Source organism: Corvus moneduloides, chromosome 16 (genome assembly GCF_009650955.1).
Source record: "Corvus moneduloides isolate bCorMon1 chromosome 16, bCorMon1.pri, whole genome shotgun sequence".
NCBI lineage: Eukaryota > Metazoa > Chordata > Aves > Passeriformes > Corvidae > Corvus > Corvus moneduloides.
In genome coordinates this window covers 16,799,947-16,814,764 of record NC_045491.1, presented here as the reverse complement: position 1 = coordinate 16,814,764, position 14,818 = coordinate 16,799,947, and the positions used below count along the sequence as shown (strand labels likewise).

Sequence of the window (14,818 nt, the reverse complement as noted above, 5' to 3'; positions counted from 1 at the left end):
GGGGAACCCTTGTACCCCACCAGAGCCAGGGGAGGAGCCCAGTATCCCTGGGCAGGGACAGCACTGATGTCACATGCACTGCACAGCCCTGCAGCCCTCAAAGGGGCTGCCCAAGGTGCCAAATCCCCTCACTCTTTCCAAGAGCAGGCACCTGGGAAAGATAAGGATGAAAACAAAATACAGAGAAGCTGTCAGGCTTTGTGTGGAATAAGAGCAATGCCATAAACTCTTGCCACAGCCACAGCCAGCTCGGGGTGGGGATCTGGCAGAGGACTGCTGCAAGTTAAAAAGTTTCCCCCAGCTCGGGGAGGGAGCAGAGCTGCACTTGTCCACAGCAAGGGCTACAGACACACTGCTCACAGGACAGCACAACACAACATCTCCTCAATACCACAGCAGAGGGGAAGAGACCAGCCAGCCAGTGCTGCACACAGCCTTTAAACCCCTTGGGCTGGGCTTTGCTCGTCAGGCTGAGATCAAAGTCACCTTGGTTTGAGAAGGCTGCTGCTCTGCTGTGGGTTAGACCCTCCAAGAGCAGAGCAGTAGCACCAGACCCACAGGACGAGCACAGGGGATGAGCCAGAATCCAAGAAGAGGAATTAACCCCACACCCCTCACAGGCAAAGGCATTTGGAGGAGCTCAGAGAGCCGATAGCTGCCAGAGACTGCCTGCCACGGCAGGGAGGACAGAGCCCGGCTCCTCTGCAGCCTCCCCTCCACGCTGCTGCCCAGCAGGAACGGGGATTGCTGCGAAGTCCATGTGAAACACTCACTCTGTTGGGATTGGCAAGCACTCAGGAAGTACTCAGGCTACTCCCTTGCCTGCCAACTCGAGGGGATGGAGAAAGCTCATTAAAGGCAAGACACAGTCTCTCTGGATGCAGAGCAAGGCAGGACGAGCCATCCCACGCACCCAGCAGCCCGTTTGGATGCGGAGCTGTCAGCCACACCCTGGCAGATGCAGGCAGGGTGGGCTGCATCACCATGTCCCCAAAATAGCAGCAGCTCTTGCATTTCATTCCCAACCAGAAGCCATGCCCTCCTCCTCCTTGCAAAGGCAGACAGCCCTTTGCCTTCAGAGCTGGCTCCGGAGGCTGCAGATCCCAGCTGGAGCTGTGAAAGGGGACCAGACCATGAAGACCAGGGACCATGCCATGCTATAACAGTCGCAAGCTGCATGAAAGAGCCTTTGCTGCTTTTGTGCACAAATGAGAATTCTCTCTGTCCATGACCCAGCCACAGCCCTGGCCAAGCTGTCCCCAGCACCATGGCAGGACACGGCCCCCACACGTGGTCACAGCTGCTGCAAGGGGCACCGGCCACACCAGAGCTGCCACTGCCCAGGGTCTGCTTCAGTCGGGTTCCTCTGCCACAGACACAGAAGAGACATCCTAGGCACAGAGAAAACTCCAAGCCCCGGGGAAAGCAAGCACTGTAACTCACATGGCTCCAAACAAGGCACCGGGAGGCCGTGTGTCCCTGGGCAGGGCCCAGCTCGCCGAGGAGCATGGCTGGGCTGCCTGCCTGACCAACACAGCCCAGCCCGACCACACCCCTGCTCACCGGCACGACGAGGAGAATCATATTCCTCGGTTTTCAGCTTGGTTTTTCATGGCATCTCTTCTTGGTGGAAGAAGAAAAGGGGCATCACGGGAGCTGTCAGTGATTCCTGTGTCAGAGCCAACACAAAGGAGCCACACACAAACCCCCACCACCGTGCCACGCTGCGGCACAGCCCTACGGCTCCTGGGAACAGCCCGGCAGCCCAGGGCACAGCAAAGGAGCAATAGGAACGGGGCTACGTACTCATCCTGCAGCGGGACCCCCGCGGGCCCCCGCGCCAGCCCGCGGCTCAGCCGGGAAGCGCAGGCTCCGTCCAGGTCGGTCGCGCCGAGGAGGGGTGGCCCGATGGAGGGATGTGGGAGCCACCTCAGCCTCCCGTCCTCATCACCACCAGCACCCCGCAGCAACAGCTTAATTCCCTGATGCAGGGAGACAGAAGAATCGGGAAGGTCTCCCGCCACCCAAGGCAAATGGCTGCTCACAAACACGGCCTGGCACAGCTGTGCTGCCCCGGCACTCGGAGCCCGGCTCCCTGCGACGCTCCGGCATGTCAGCAAGCAAATCCTCTTTGCCTATGGGCAAGGGAACTGTAGGGGGGAGGAAAAAAAAGCATCAAGAAACTCTTTGTCTACAAACATCCCAGCCCGGTGCACGTGCAGTGTGAGCTTCCTGGCGAGGGCGGAGGGGGGGCCTGGACTCGGAGCCATCGTTTCCGCCTGCAGATCCCTCCGCTCACTTATTGTCTTCTAAAAATAAAAGTAAACACTGAAGAAGAGCTCTTTGTTTTTATTTCAGCTGTGTCAGAGAGATTTCTCTGATAGGAACAAGTTGTGGGGCCTCTTCCCAAACCTCTGGGAGCTTCCCCTGAGACCAGAGCCATGCTGAGGAAGCAGTGGGTGTCCCAGGGACTGGCAGAGAAGGAAAGCTGTTCTCTTTTCCCTCCAACCTGCAGCTGCTCACGGTGGGGATCGTAAATCCCAGAATGGTTTGGGTGGGAAGGGACCTTAAACTCATCCCGTTCCACCCCTCGCCCAGGGGCAGGGACACCTCCCACTATCCCAGGGTGTTCCAAGCCCTGTCCAACCTGGCCTTGGGCACTGCCAGGGATCCAGGGGCAGCCACAGCTGCTCTGGGCACCCTGTGCCAGGGCCTGCCCACCCTCACAGCCAAGAATTTCTTCCCAATATCCAATCTAACCCTACTCTCTGTCACTTTGAAGCTATCACCCTTGTCCTGTCACTCCATGCCCTTGTGATGGTGAGGATTACCTGCCCTGGGTTCCCACCTTTTCCCTCTGTTTCAGGTCAGAGAAGAGGCCATTGCCCAAAGTGCAGGAAACCTCAGTTTAAGCCACATCACTCCCCATAATAAAGCAGCAAAGCACAAGGAAAGCCAGGAAAGCCATTTTAACACATAAAATACATATTTAAAAATATTGAGATATGCATGTATACCTCTTTGGTTTTGCTTCCAAATCTCTCTTCCTGACAGGCCCAGAGGCTGACGAGGCCAAGCCTGAGCCCTACACAGCCAACATCACTGATTAAACACAAGCACAAACTTCCTCACCAGGCAGCTGCCCTAATCTAAGCATCTCACAGCTTTCCCAGTTGTTTGTTCAGCTTCTTCCTTTACCATGGAGCTGCTCTACAAAACTGCAGGGTAATAAGACACACACACACAATTACCTTTTTTTGACCTGCATGAGGAGTAAATCCAGCATTAATAGCCCAGAGCCTCAGGTATCCTCTGTGATTTGATAAAATTGCTTATCTAAGCAAAACCCTGCAGGGACCAGCCTCATTACTCAGAGCAAAGCTCTTCCCCCACACCCTGATTAACAGTGTTTCTTTCATTTGCCAGCTCCAAAAAAACCCACAGATTAAAACAAAAAGATAAAAAAGGAGGAGACATTTGTTTTCTCCATTCGAGTGCTCAAACAGCTTCCAAGGAAAGCACCATGGGACTGGTCACCAGGCTGCCAAGGACACCTCGGCCCTGGGGAATGGCACATGCAGAGCAGTGGGGCTCCTGGGAGACAGCAGTCCCCCATCCCAAAGGCAAGAGGCAGCTCAGAGGGGCAGGAGGAGGCACAGGTGGAGCCATGACTGCCATGCTTCCCTCCTGGAGAAACTGAGAGCCCCCAGCCCTGTGCTCTGCTGGGACAGGGCCCTGCCCTCCACCCCTTGTGGGGACGGATGCATTCAAAGATAACGGGTTTCACAGGGCCCCCAGCTCCAGCACAGCAGCTCCTAGGGGAAAGAAAAGGGAAATCAAAAGGGGAAAAAAAAAAACAAAACCAAAGGAAAACGGCTCATGATTGCAAACATCCTCCCCAGGGCCTGATTACCCCTGAGAGTAATGAGTCGCAATAACCAGTGCTGGACCAGTAAAGCAGCCCAGCCCTGCGCAATAAAGCAGCCTGGGAATACATGCACCAAAGTCTGCTGATAAAAATGCTGTTAATTCCCAAACCATCCACTTCTTGGCTGCCAAGTTACCCACTGTGTTTGCCTGGGTGGTTTTTCTCCCAGTAGAGCACTGACAGTGATCTGAGCCTGGGTGCAGCCTCCAGGGCAGGATCCTCCTGCAGCTCAGCACAGCTGGAGGAAGGGGAGTCTCCCCTCTCCAAACACAACTCAGCCCCCCAAAAACCCAGCAGAACTCAGGTGTAACAATTTATGAGTACCAGAGTATGAAAAAACGCTCATTACACCCATCATGTGTCAGGCAGGGACTCTGGGGCTTGGGCTGCCTCCTCCAGCACAGGCTGGCAGCATCCTCCTCCTCTCCCCGTGCCAGGGCAGCAGCCAGGCCCTGCAGCACCATCCTGCTGCTTCAGATAATGAGCTCCAGCATGGAGGGAGGACTCAGCAATGCAACCTCCCTCCAGCCTCTGCCAGCATTTTATTGATTTAACAGCTGGGTCTAGCACAGGAGGCCTCATTCTGCTCAGCCGTCCAACCTCTCCCTCTTCCAGTGGCTCTGGGAGGCTGCACATCAGCTCTAGTGACCTGTCACCATTTCACACCATGCAAATAAAACCTAAATCAAATCCCTGAAGCAAGAAAAGAGAGAAAACAGCTTTGTTCTTATTAGTCCACCTATGAGCCAGAAAACCAAGTCACACCAATAAAATTTGTGGGCAAGAGACAGCAGAATGTTTGACTGATGAGCTTCCAGCATCCTCTGCTGCAGCAAGAGGAGTCCAGCACCCAAGCGGGGCTGAGCAGAGGGTGAGATCCAGACAGGCCACAAGCCCTGCGTGCCCAGAGACACCTGGACAGTCAGCTCTCACCTTTGCTTGGCCTTCACAGCACACCAAAATCCCAGAACCTGAGCAGCAATGCTGGGCACGGAGCCAGGGCCAAACTCAGCAGCAGCTGTGGCATGGTGGGACTGGCACAGGGACTGGACCTGGATGAGCCTGTGCTGCTGGAAGTGCTGCCATCCTGGATGGGATGTGCTGGCAGCCAGGGCCAGGCTAAGAGCTGGCAGGAGCAGAGCTGTTAACCAGGACACTTAAAGCAGACTGTAACCAAAGAAAAGCCACGTTCCTGTTAAAAACTGAGCAGCAGCAGTGTGAAAGAACAGCACTGTCCTTACAGGACGCGCCCATTACAGCTCTAAACTCTTTGGACACTCGGCTCACAGAGCTGCCAGGATAAGCTGCAATGCATTGCTGATACATTGTGCAGTTACATCTTTACAGGTGTATGGATTGATTTCCTCAATACACATCTCCTGGGAACCCAGAGAATGCTCATCAGCTCCCACCTCAATCTGACTTACAGCCCGGAGCTGAGCCAGGGACAGACGGACACATCAGGCCTTAAGCGTTCTGGTGGGAGATCCTCCAGCAGGAGCCAGGGAGAGACTCTGGCTTTCCTCTAGTCGTCTTAATTCATTTCAGTGTGCTTCCCGATGCTGGCAGTGGAGGCAAAATCAACAGTAAGAGCCTGCCAAGGCTCTCAGCACTGCCGTGGCTCCCAGCAGCTGCCTGGAGCCAGGGCCAGGCTGGGGAGCCCCCGGGGGCAGGGCTGGGTGCTGGCAGTGCTGCCACTGCAGGTCCTCCCGCCAGCCCAGCACCTCCCACAGCCTCCAGCACCTCACCCTGGGCCTTCTCTCAAGAGAAAGGGCCAACCTCCAAACCCCCAGGCACAGGCACTGCTCTGCTCTCGGGTGCACACGCTCATCTGGACTGGGAAAGCCTCACAACCACTCCATGCAACGAGGCCGTGTCCCCTTCAGCTGCTCTCCCAGCCCCCCTCTCCTCATCCAGCTCCCCGTGATGAGCCAAGAGCACAAGAACAGCCAGAGCTCCCACAGGACATCCACCACCTGTGGCAGTTATCCCCTCTGAGAGCACAGCCTATTCTCTACCCACAGGGAGGGGAGGAGTGGCTGCCTCAGGAACCACTGTACCCAAAAGCGCTCCACATCCACCCTTCACTGCCAGGACATGCTCAGCATTCCCTGGAAAATATCAAGGAAGGCAAAGCCCAGTCCTCACCCCTGCATCAAGCTCTGTGCAGGCAGTGCAATGCACCCAGGAGGGGTAATTACGAGGATGCCTGTCCCAGTTAATTATGACCTGGCCAGCTATCAGTGTTTCTGTGCAGGGACAGCTTTGTTCAAATTCAGGGAAGAAGGTAAAAGTGGCTTCCCACCTGCAGAGCCACAGCCTGCCCAGCTCATCATGGCCCCTCTGCACACACCTAAGGGAGAGCAGAGCAGGACGCCTGTCCTGAGGAAGTGGGGCACAGAGGGGTGACATGACCTGCCCAGGCAAGCAGGGTCATGCTGCCTCTGCCAGGTGCCCTGTCCACTGATCCATCAGCTCCAGCCATACAGAGGAGGGGCTGGATCAATGAAAAGCAGGACAGCTTTGCTCGGTTTGAGCCCCAGAACCCCTAGTTGTTTTTTGTCTGCCACCACAGCTCATTTCAACCTGCAAGGATCTCTCCTGGAGCACACTCACCTGCTCCTCTTCTCTTCCAAGTCACCTCCACGTGCTGCAAAGCCAAGCTGCACCAGTGCCCACACTTGGCTCCAAGGCTGGTCCCAACATGCTGCCTGAGGGTGTGCCAGGCACAGAGACCTCACTGGGGCTCAGACGGTGGAGGAAGAGCCTCGCGAACCAGGCACAGAGAGGGCAGGGCTGGCTTCGACCTCCCCACTTCTGCCACATCTAACAGCACACCCCTGCTACAAGAGGAGGTTTCAGCTTGCAGACCAAAATCCCTTCAAACCCCCTTCAAATCTAGAAGTTATCTCTAACACACATACCAGGGACAACACCACAGTTACAGGCCATTCCACAGATCTAAGAAGATCCTACTGGATTTTGCACCCCACTGAAGCATTCCTAGAGAGCTAGCAGTTAAAAGAAGTTGCAAATCTTATTTGCACCATCATTAAAGGGAGGAAAAGGAGATTAAGAGACATGATAAGATCAAGTACTATCAGCCTCAAGCAGCCTCAAAATTAAATCCTGAGGTAAGAAGAGCAAAGTAATTACCTCACTGAAAAGCTTTTCTTTTAGCCATGATGAGAACATTCCCACTCAGGACTGGGTGTGTCGAGGGGAAATGCTCTTTGAGGCAGTCAGTGGTACCAAGGCAGGGCAGAAGCAAGCCCACTGCAAACCTTCCACAGCCTCACGTCTTTGCATGATGCTCGAAGTTCCAGCTGCCATGTTTCTCCAAGAAAGGGAAGGGATTCATGTGTGCTTTTCTTTCTGATAGCTGCAGTTCCTGGGACCCTGCTGAACACAGGCTCCTCGGCAGCAGCCTGCCCAGAGGCCCTGGGCAAGGGTATAAAGAGTCACCAGTTAGTGATGAGAGTTTTAGGCAAGTTATGTCATAAATGCAGCCAGGAATGTCTCTGTCTGGAGGGTAAATCCATCCGGTGACCTGATTGAGTCACTGCCTGCTGACTCACACACTTGGGCAGCCCGAGCTGAGTTGGAGGCAAGGAGATGTCATGGTGACAGGGACTCAGTGACTGTCCCCTAACACAGGAGCCTTACAGGTTCTCCAGGATGGCAGGAGCTTGTTTGCACCAGCAATCACCCCCCCTCTGCTCTTCTGCACTCACTCCCACCTCCTCCTGCCACAGGCCATCCTCACACGGGAAGGGGCTGCAGCTGCTCTTGTGACAGGACAGCTCCCAGCAGAAGCAAGGGAAGCTGTGCCACTGTTCAACGTGCCAAGGAGTCAAGTGGACAGGAGCAAAAGGCCCCAGGGCTGCACAAAGCAGAGAACTCAGAGCCAAAACAGCAGCCAGCCCCCAGGCACCACCCCCTGACCTGCTGCATGGCAGCCGGGGCTCCAGCTGCCACACAAGCCCCATCTCCCAGCCGCCTGCAGGGCACACGCTGGTACCTGTGCTGCCCTCCCCAGCAGAAGTCAGCCCTCTGCAGCCACCGCCCCAGCCCCAGGGAGCAGGGAAGAGGGATGCAAGGCTCGGCCAGCTCCTTCCCCCTCACAAACACAAAGACCTCTTCACAAGAGCCACGTGAAAGGGTTGGTGTCAGTGCTTGCTCTGGGAGCAACACACAGGGTCAGAGCTCTAATATTAGAGCACAGATGATGACAGGGGAGAGGGGAAGGAGCAAGAAAAGAACCATATAAATAGCAGCATTGTCCTTACTGGCTTTCACAGGGCATCTGATGTCAAATAGGACCATTCACTCAGAGCTGAAGTCTCTAATTGATTCCCATCTGACAGTTTCTTATCCAGCACTTGTTCACCGGCCAAACAAGCTGAGTAAATATGCTTTGTTCTACCATTAAAGCCAGTGACAAATCATTGGCTTGCAACAAACCCAGTGTAAACAGCATCCTTCCTCCCGGGCCAGATCTCCTCCTATTCCCCTGACGCCCTCCCACTGCTGCACTTGGATGCTCTGCCAGCCCCGGTCCTGGCATGGGGTAAAGACCTACGTGATGAGGACCAGCACACCCTTGGCTTTGGGAAGAGAAGCTGCTCTCTCAAGGGGGTTTGGGCTCCAAACCACCTTTGCAGGCCTCAAGTGAAACCTGCTGCAGCCCAGAACATTCATTTAATAACGGAGACATCCAGTCTACAGCCTAGAAACAAGGGTCCTTACAGGAGGCAGACCCTTATCTGAGTAGAGCCAGCTTAACCTGGAAGTGCCACAGATACATTTTATGGTCGAGCAGAGTTCAAGACAGACTGGAGAAGTTCTTGCCCTAGACACGTTTGCCCTGACCTTTGGAATGTCCCCAGCAGATTTCAGCACCCCCAAAGACCATCAGTAACTGCTAGTTTTAATTCTCCAAAGAGGCTGCTTGGGGAGAACACAGGAGCCTGGGTGCTCCATGGTCCATTCCCAGCATCCACAACTCTGGGATGAGGTATGACAGAGGATATATCCCAGGTGAGTCCTTTTGGATCCATCTATAGGCCTGCTGGCCAAGAATCTGCCCAGTGCCTTTCAATGAGCCATCTGCCTCCCCAGCCTACTGCAGCACCAGCTCCAGGCACTTGTTACCTGCTCAGGGAAGCTGCACCTCCCTTCACACTTTTTCCATTAACTACCCCCGAACTTCTAGTTTTTGTATTGAGACATGAGGTGAGCAACAGTTACACCTTCCTCTGACTAAGAGCCTTCATGATTTTGTAAGCCTGGACCAGGTCTTCATTTCCATGTTCATTCAATCAATGCACATTTCCTTTCACTCCTGTTTCCAGACTGCTGATGGAGCCCCCACACCAGTCCTGAGGTGTTACCATCACCGACTCCTCCATCCTTAACCCTCCAAAGCTGACCCTTTGCCTTCTATCACACAACTCCTTTCCAGCACCTGAAAGACCCTTCTTAGAAACACAGGGTCGTTAAGGTGGGAAAGGACCTTTCAGATCACCACATCCAACCACCAACCCAGCACCACCACCGTGTTCACCACATCTTTAAGTGCCGGAGCACCAGCAGTGAGAAACAGCTGAGCTGAATCCTGCAGGGGCACCTGGGGCCAAGGGTGCTGCTCACCCAAGAGAGCACCTTTCCAGGTGCATCCCACCACCCTGGACCCCTCAGCACACACCAGACTCCGTGGAAAAGCCATCTGGTGGCACTTGAGGGAGTGATAAACACATTGTGTACCTCCTGTGTGTCAGGCTGCTGGCTGGATCAGGCTCAGGGACTCTCAGTTCTTCCGTGCAAAGCTCCTGGCTCACTCTCCTGCTGCTCTGACCAACAGCAAAGCCACCGTTTGGGCAAACCACTGCCACCCATCCCGAGAGCAGCCCAGCAAACGAAACAAACCCTGCTGCCTCAGGGCATGCCCAAGTATCGCTGCGGCTTCACCAGGAGGCTTTGCTTAAACACCCTGTGATCCCAGTGTAAGCTACATCTTTGCTTCTCGACATTTGCTAAACCCCAAAGCACCGGGCTTGGAGGAAATCCAAAGAAAGGGAAAAAAAAACCAACAAAACCTCAACATTTTTCAAACAGATGATTGCTGAGAGCTAGGGAGACCTTGTGGTTTTGTGAAGAGCCCACTCAAAGCATACATAGCTTTTCAAACCCAGATGAGAACCACTGCCAAAACAAGAGTCTCGTATCGATTTCAGCCCCAGTGAGGAGTAGGGAAAAGTGGGTGAGGGTAGAAATTTAGTCCAGATATTTGCTATAACTTAACACGTGCCTGTCGAGGGCCACATCTGAAAACATGTGAGGAAGCACAAAACTTCTACCTGAGCCCTACTCTAGGATGTTTCCTAACTGCTGACCTTAGTGCTGGCGTTTGGAATTTTCCTAAGCAAAGCTGGAATCGCACGTCCATCACATGACGCCAGAGGAAGCGGCGCTGAGAGCCCCAGCTGAAGCCCAGGGGGAAGGGATGGCTCTAACCAAACAGGATGAACAGGACCCTTGGAGTTGCACACAGAGGATCTGTTTTCTTCCCAAATCCACTGACAAATGCTCTGGCCAGGACACCCCCAGCTGGTGCCAGACCCATACCCTCAGCACAGCCTCATGAGAGAGTGCCACAGCCACCACTCTGAAGGTGGCCATAAGGCCACCCTGCAGGAGTGACTCCCAGTCCCCTGCTCTGGAGGACCGCAGTGCTCTGTCACTTGAAAACATTGTTGTCATCATCTGGGAAACAGAGGAATAATGTAATCACATGTTTCTGATATCTCTGTTTACAAGTAGATTTCCAAGTCCTCCCAGAAAACATCTCTTGGGAATGTTTCTGTAGCATAGCTTAGCTGGAAAACCTTGGGCTCTGGCTCGGAGATTACAGCAAATCCATCTCACATGGCCCAGAGGGAACTGGGAACAAGTGACAGCTTGAGGCTCAGCTGTCAGGAGAAGGGGAGGGAAAGTGGGAATATCCTCAGATACACTTAGCTGGTCACAGACCCCTGGTTTAGCACATCCTGAGCTCATCTGTGTACACACATGGCAAGTATTCCCTGTCAAAAACCACTCAAATCTATGGCAAGACCTCCCCCCTCAACTCTGCTGCCACTGGACTCGGCCCCAGGCAATCCCTCTGATTATGCCAAGCCAAGTTACTCTCGCTTAAGCCCTTATTCCAGACCTGCTGCAGTTGTCACTTCTGCAGAATTCCTAGCTATGTTTGAATTTTAATGTCCCAACAAAAAGGAGAGTTTGTGACCCTTTAAGTAGTGTTCCCTGCTCAGGGTTTGAAGGATAGTCTTCATGTTTCCAGTACGGGTGGAGGTAAGATCTATGATGTCCCTAAACTGTCCACTTCCCTGCCTTTAAGTGCCTGGAGTTTATAAAAGATGCAGCACATGACTGCACCCCAAACCACCATCCCTCAGAACCCTCACAGCTTGGGAACTTCCCATCTCCCCCCACCTGCTGGAGTAGACATGGAAACATTTCTTCTGAGCTTCCAAAAGGTGGAACGGAAAGACTACAGAGTTCACAGCAGCTGATATGTCAGTGAAGAGTGGCTGAAACCCAGCATCCTTGGGTTCCAACTTGAGGGGCTCCAAAGGGGTTGGAAGCAGTACCCTCGCACTCGTGGTGTGCCAGCACCTCACCTTCCCCTCCAGCCAACACCGTCAAGTGTGGGCCTTTCTCCTATGCTGTCCGTGACAGAGAAGAAAACTTGACTTCCAAATACCTTATACCATCCCTGCCCTTGGGAATGGGTCTCTCCTGTACCACATCACACCTCCCTCTATATGGAGAGCATGCCTAGCTCCTCAATATTCTATTCACCATTTCTGTGTACTCTCCAGCCAGGCCTAAAAGATGGTCCAGAAGGACAGAAATCCCTGCACAAGGTCCCAAAGCACTTGGCCAGGCTGCTGGGATTTCACTGGACTCCACACAGGGCTGCAGTATCAGCCCCTGGACAAAGGGTTTATTGCCTGTGCCCACCTCCATCCCAGGCAGATCCTGGTGCCGTGCAGACTGCAACACAGTCACAGGTGTGAGGCACAGGACTGGCAGAGGTGACAGGACCCTGCAATTCCCTGGAAGATCAGCCTTGCCCCTCTGCCAAGCACTTCAAGATCTAAACCTGAAAAGCAGAGCAATAAAGAACCACACGTAACATGAAACCTCAAGTTTCACCGAGCTCTCTTCCCAGGGAACTGCAAATATTTGCAGTGTTTTATCCAATATCCCTCCGTGTTTGCCCAGTGCCCAAAGATAAATGAACAGGTCACGTACACTTAAGATATAAAGATCTCATAAGACTTAAGCACAAACACCAGTGAGGCACCGTTGCCACAGGGAAACAATCGGCATCCATGAGCAGCCAGGGACCCAGACTGCCGGTGCCATGGCGGGCTCCCGTGCCCACCTGGTCCCTGTCCCCTCGCTAGCCCCAGGGATGGATGTTCAGATCACATACACCGCTTCGTCTGTGTCAATGCCCGCTGTCCCCACAGCCCAGCAGAAGCCACCCCAGAGGACCAAGCCAGCACGGGCACAGCCATGGCTGCAGGTGAGTGCCAGCACTTTCAGGAGGTGAGGTTGGCAGCAAACACCTCTGGAGTCTCTTCCAAAACCTCCCCAAATGCCAGATGACAGCACGTTCTCGAGCTCTTTGCACTGAACGATGACACAATGGCTTGTGACCCTCATCCTCAGTTTATGTGGCAGCAGCGTAGAGCCAGGTCTGTATCTCCACGCAGGTGGGCAATCCATCACCAACAGCAAAATCTATTCCCCCTACATGCTCCTTTTTCTGCTCTGTTTCTCCTAGAAATGCTCCTGACCAATCCTAGGAGCCCGATTTCTGAGCTTTGGCTCCCTCTCCCCTACAGCCTGCTTTCAATCATGTGTTAAAAGGGCAAGTAATGCAGAAACAAATCTGCACTAAAGGTCAGGCAGCTTCCCCCACCCTGCAAGGCTGAAGAAAAGCCCCTCTGGCTCCAGCAGAGCAGAGTCCCTGATCCAGCCCCAGCCATCTCTCCCTCCCCCACCTCAGCCCCAAAACAGTTGGGCAAGGCCAGGGCCAGATGAGTTATGGCCAGGAGCTGCGTGCCACCAGCCCATGTCATAGCCACACTGGGAGATGTCACTCCAGAACATCACCATTACAGTTCTGAACTGTTTCTCCATTTTCCTGGACATTCTGAGCCCCCAAAACTGCCCAACAGTGTCACACCAGCACCAGGACTCTGTGCTGGTCCAGCCTCACCTTGAGTCCTGGGGATGGTTTTTGGGTGCCGCAATATCAGAAGGACCTAAACAGGAAAACATCCAAAGGGACACGAGGATGCTGAAGGGTCTGGAGGGACCATACGAGGAGCAGCTCAGGGCTTCTTCAGCCCAGAGGAGACTGAGGTCAGACTTCATCAGGGTCTGCAGCTTCCTCTCAAGGGGGCAGCTCTGATCTCTGCTCTGTGACCAGGGACAGGACCCAGGGAATGGCTGGAGCTGGGCCAGGGCAGGGTCAGGTTGGATATCAGGGAAAGGTTCTTCCCCCAGAGGGTGCTGGGCACTGCCCAGGCTCCCCAGGGAATGGGCACGGCCCCGAGGCTGCCAGAGCTCCAGGAGCGTTTGGACAGCGCTGCCAGGGATGCCCAGGGTGGGGTTGTTGGGGTGTCTGTGCAGGGCCAGGAGCTGGGCTGGATGATCCAGGATAGAATGGTGTGCCCAGTCCCTCTAGAATGCTTTGCTGAAGAAGCAGCTGCTATGGCAGCCCCTTTCAGCATCTCTTTCCCCCTCCTGCAAGGTCTCCTCTGCTACACCAGCAGCAGCCATCACTGTCATTTCAGAGACAGCAACTGACCACAAAAATAAAGAGCAAGAGCACTGCTAGGCACTGCTGCTGACCCTTTTGCTTCTCCAAATCCCTCTGGTGGGTTGAGAAAATAACAAGCTCACCCTTAAAGCCTGCCCTTCCCCCCAATAAATTTGTTCTTCCCAGACAGAAACCCCTCAATCCCAGGTAACACAGCTGCCAGATGGAGGCAGAAAACAGGAATGCTGGATGGTGACTACGGTGAAGCCCCTGCCAGTCCCTGCACTGTGAGATAAGGAGCTGGGAACAGCACAACCAACCCTTCCCAGCAGAGCAGGGGACTGCTGGGAGCGGGGCCATCGGCATCAATCCGGAAGGGCAGGCTTGGATCTGGATTCAGAGACACCCGTGGTCCCCACATCTTGGGAGCACACAGGGAAAGGAAGCTTGGCTGTTTTCTTCCCCCTTCTCAGAAGATTTGGCTTCAGCCTCACAAGGTCAATGCTCTGGCAGGGACTAGGAACCTTCCAAGATGATGTCTGCTATTTTAGTTTTAAAACATTGCAGAACTGGCTCAAATAATAAGTCCAGTTGTTTTCTGGGTACTCAGCCCCCCAAGCTGGGTACAAGCAGCAGAATGAAGACCCCATAAACTCCAAAAGAGGAAAGAGTCAGCAAAATGCTGCAGCACCCAGACACAACTTTCTGAGGCCAGATGGGATCCACCCAAGGGTGCCAAGGGACATGATGGAAGAACTCACTGAACCACTTTCCATCAATTACCGGCAGTCCTGGCTCACCCAACTGCCTGGAGGTGCCAGTGTGATGCCCAGCCACAAGAAGGGTTGGAAGGAGAATCTGGGGAACTGCAGGACTGCCAGTCTGACCTCGGTGCAGGGGAAAGTTATGGAGCAGATCGTCTTGGGGCAACCACATGGCACATTCAGGACAACCGAGGAATCAGGCCCAGCCAGCACAGGCTCATGAAAGGCAGGGCCTGCTTGACCAGCCTGACTTCCTTCTGTGACAGGGTGATCCCTTCAGCT

General features: G+C 54.1%; 1 protein-coding gene across 2 annotated transcripts in view; it reads right to left on the bottom strand.

The window, feature by feature from the left end:
- The window catches only part of LOC116451916 (ankyrin repeat and fibronectin type-III domain-containing protein 1-like), a 246,714-nt gene that overhangs the window by 218,825 nt on the left and 13,071 nt on the right, over window positions 1-14,818 (bottom strand). The window contains exon 1 of one of the 2 annotated variants that reach the window (XM_032125880.1): window positions 1,807-2,105. The exons of the other annotated variant lie outside the window; for it this stretch is intronic. The gene's annotated coding sequence lies outside the window, so the exon portion shown is untranslated. Of the gene's footprint in view, window positions 1-1,806; window positions 2,106-14,818 lie in introns of those variants that run through there. 2 annotated transcript variants of the gene reach the window in all.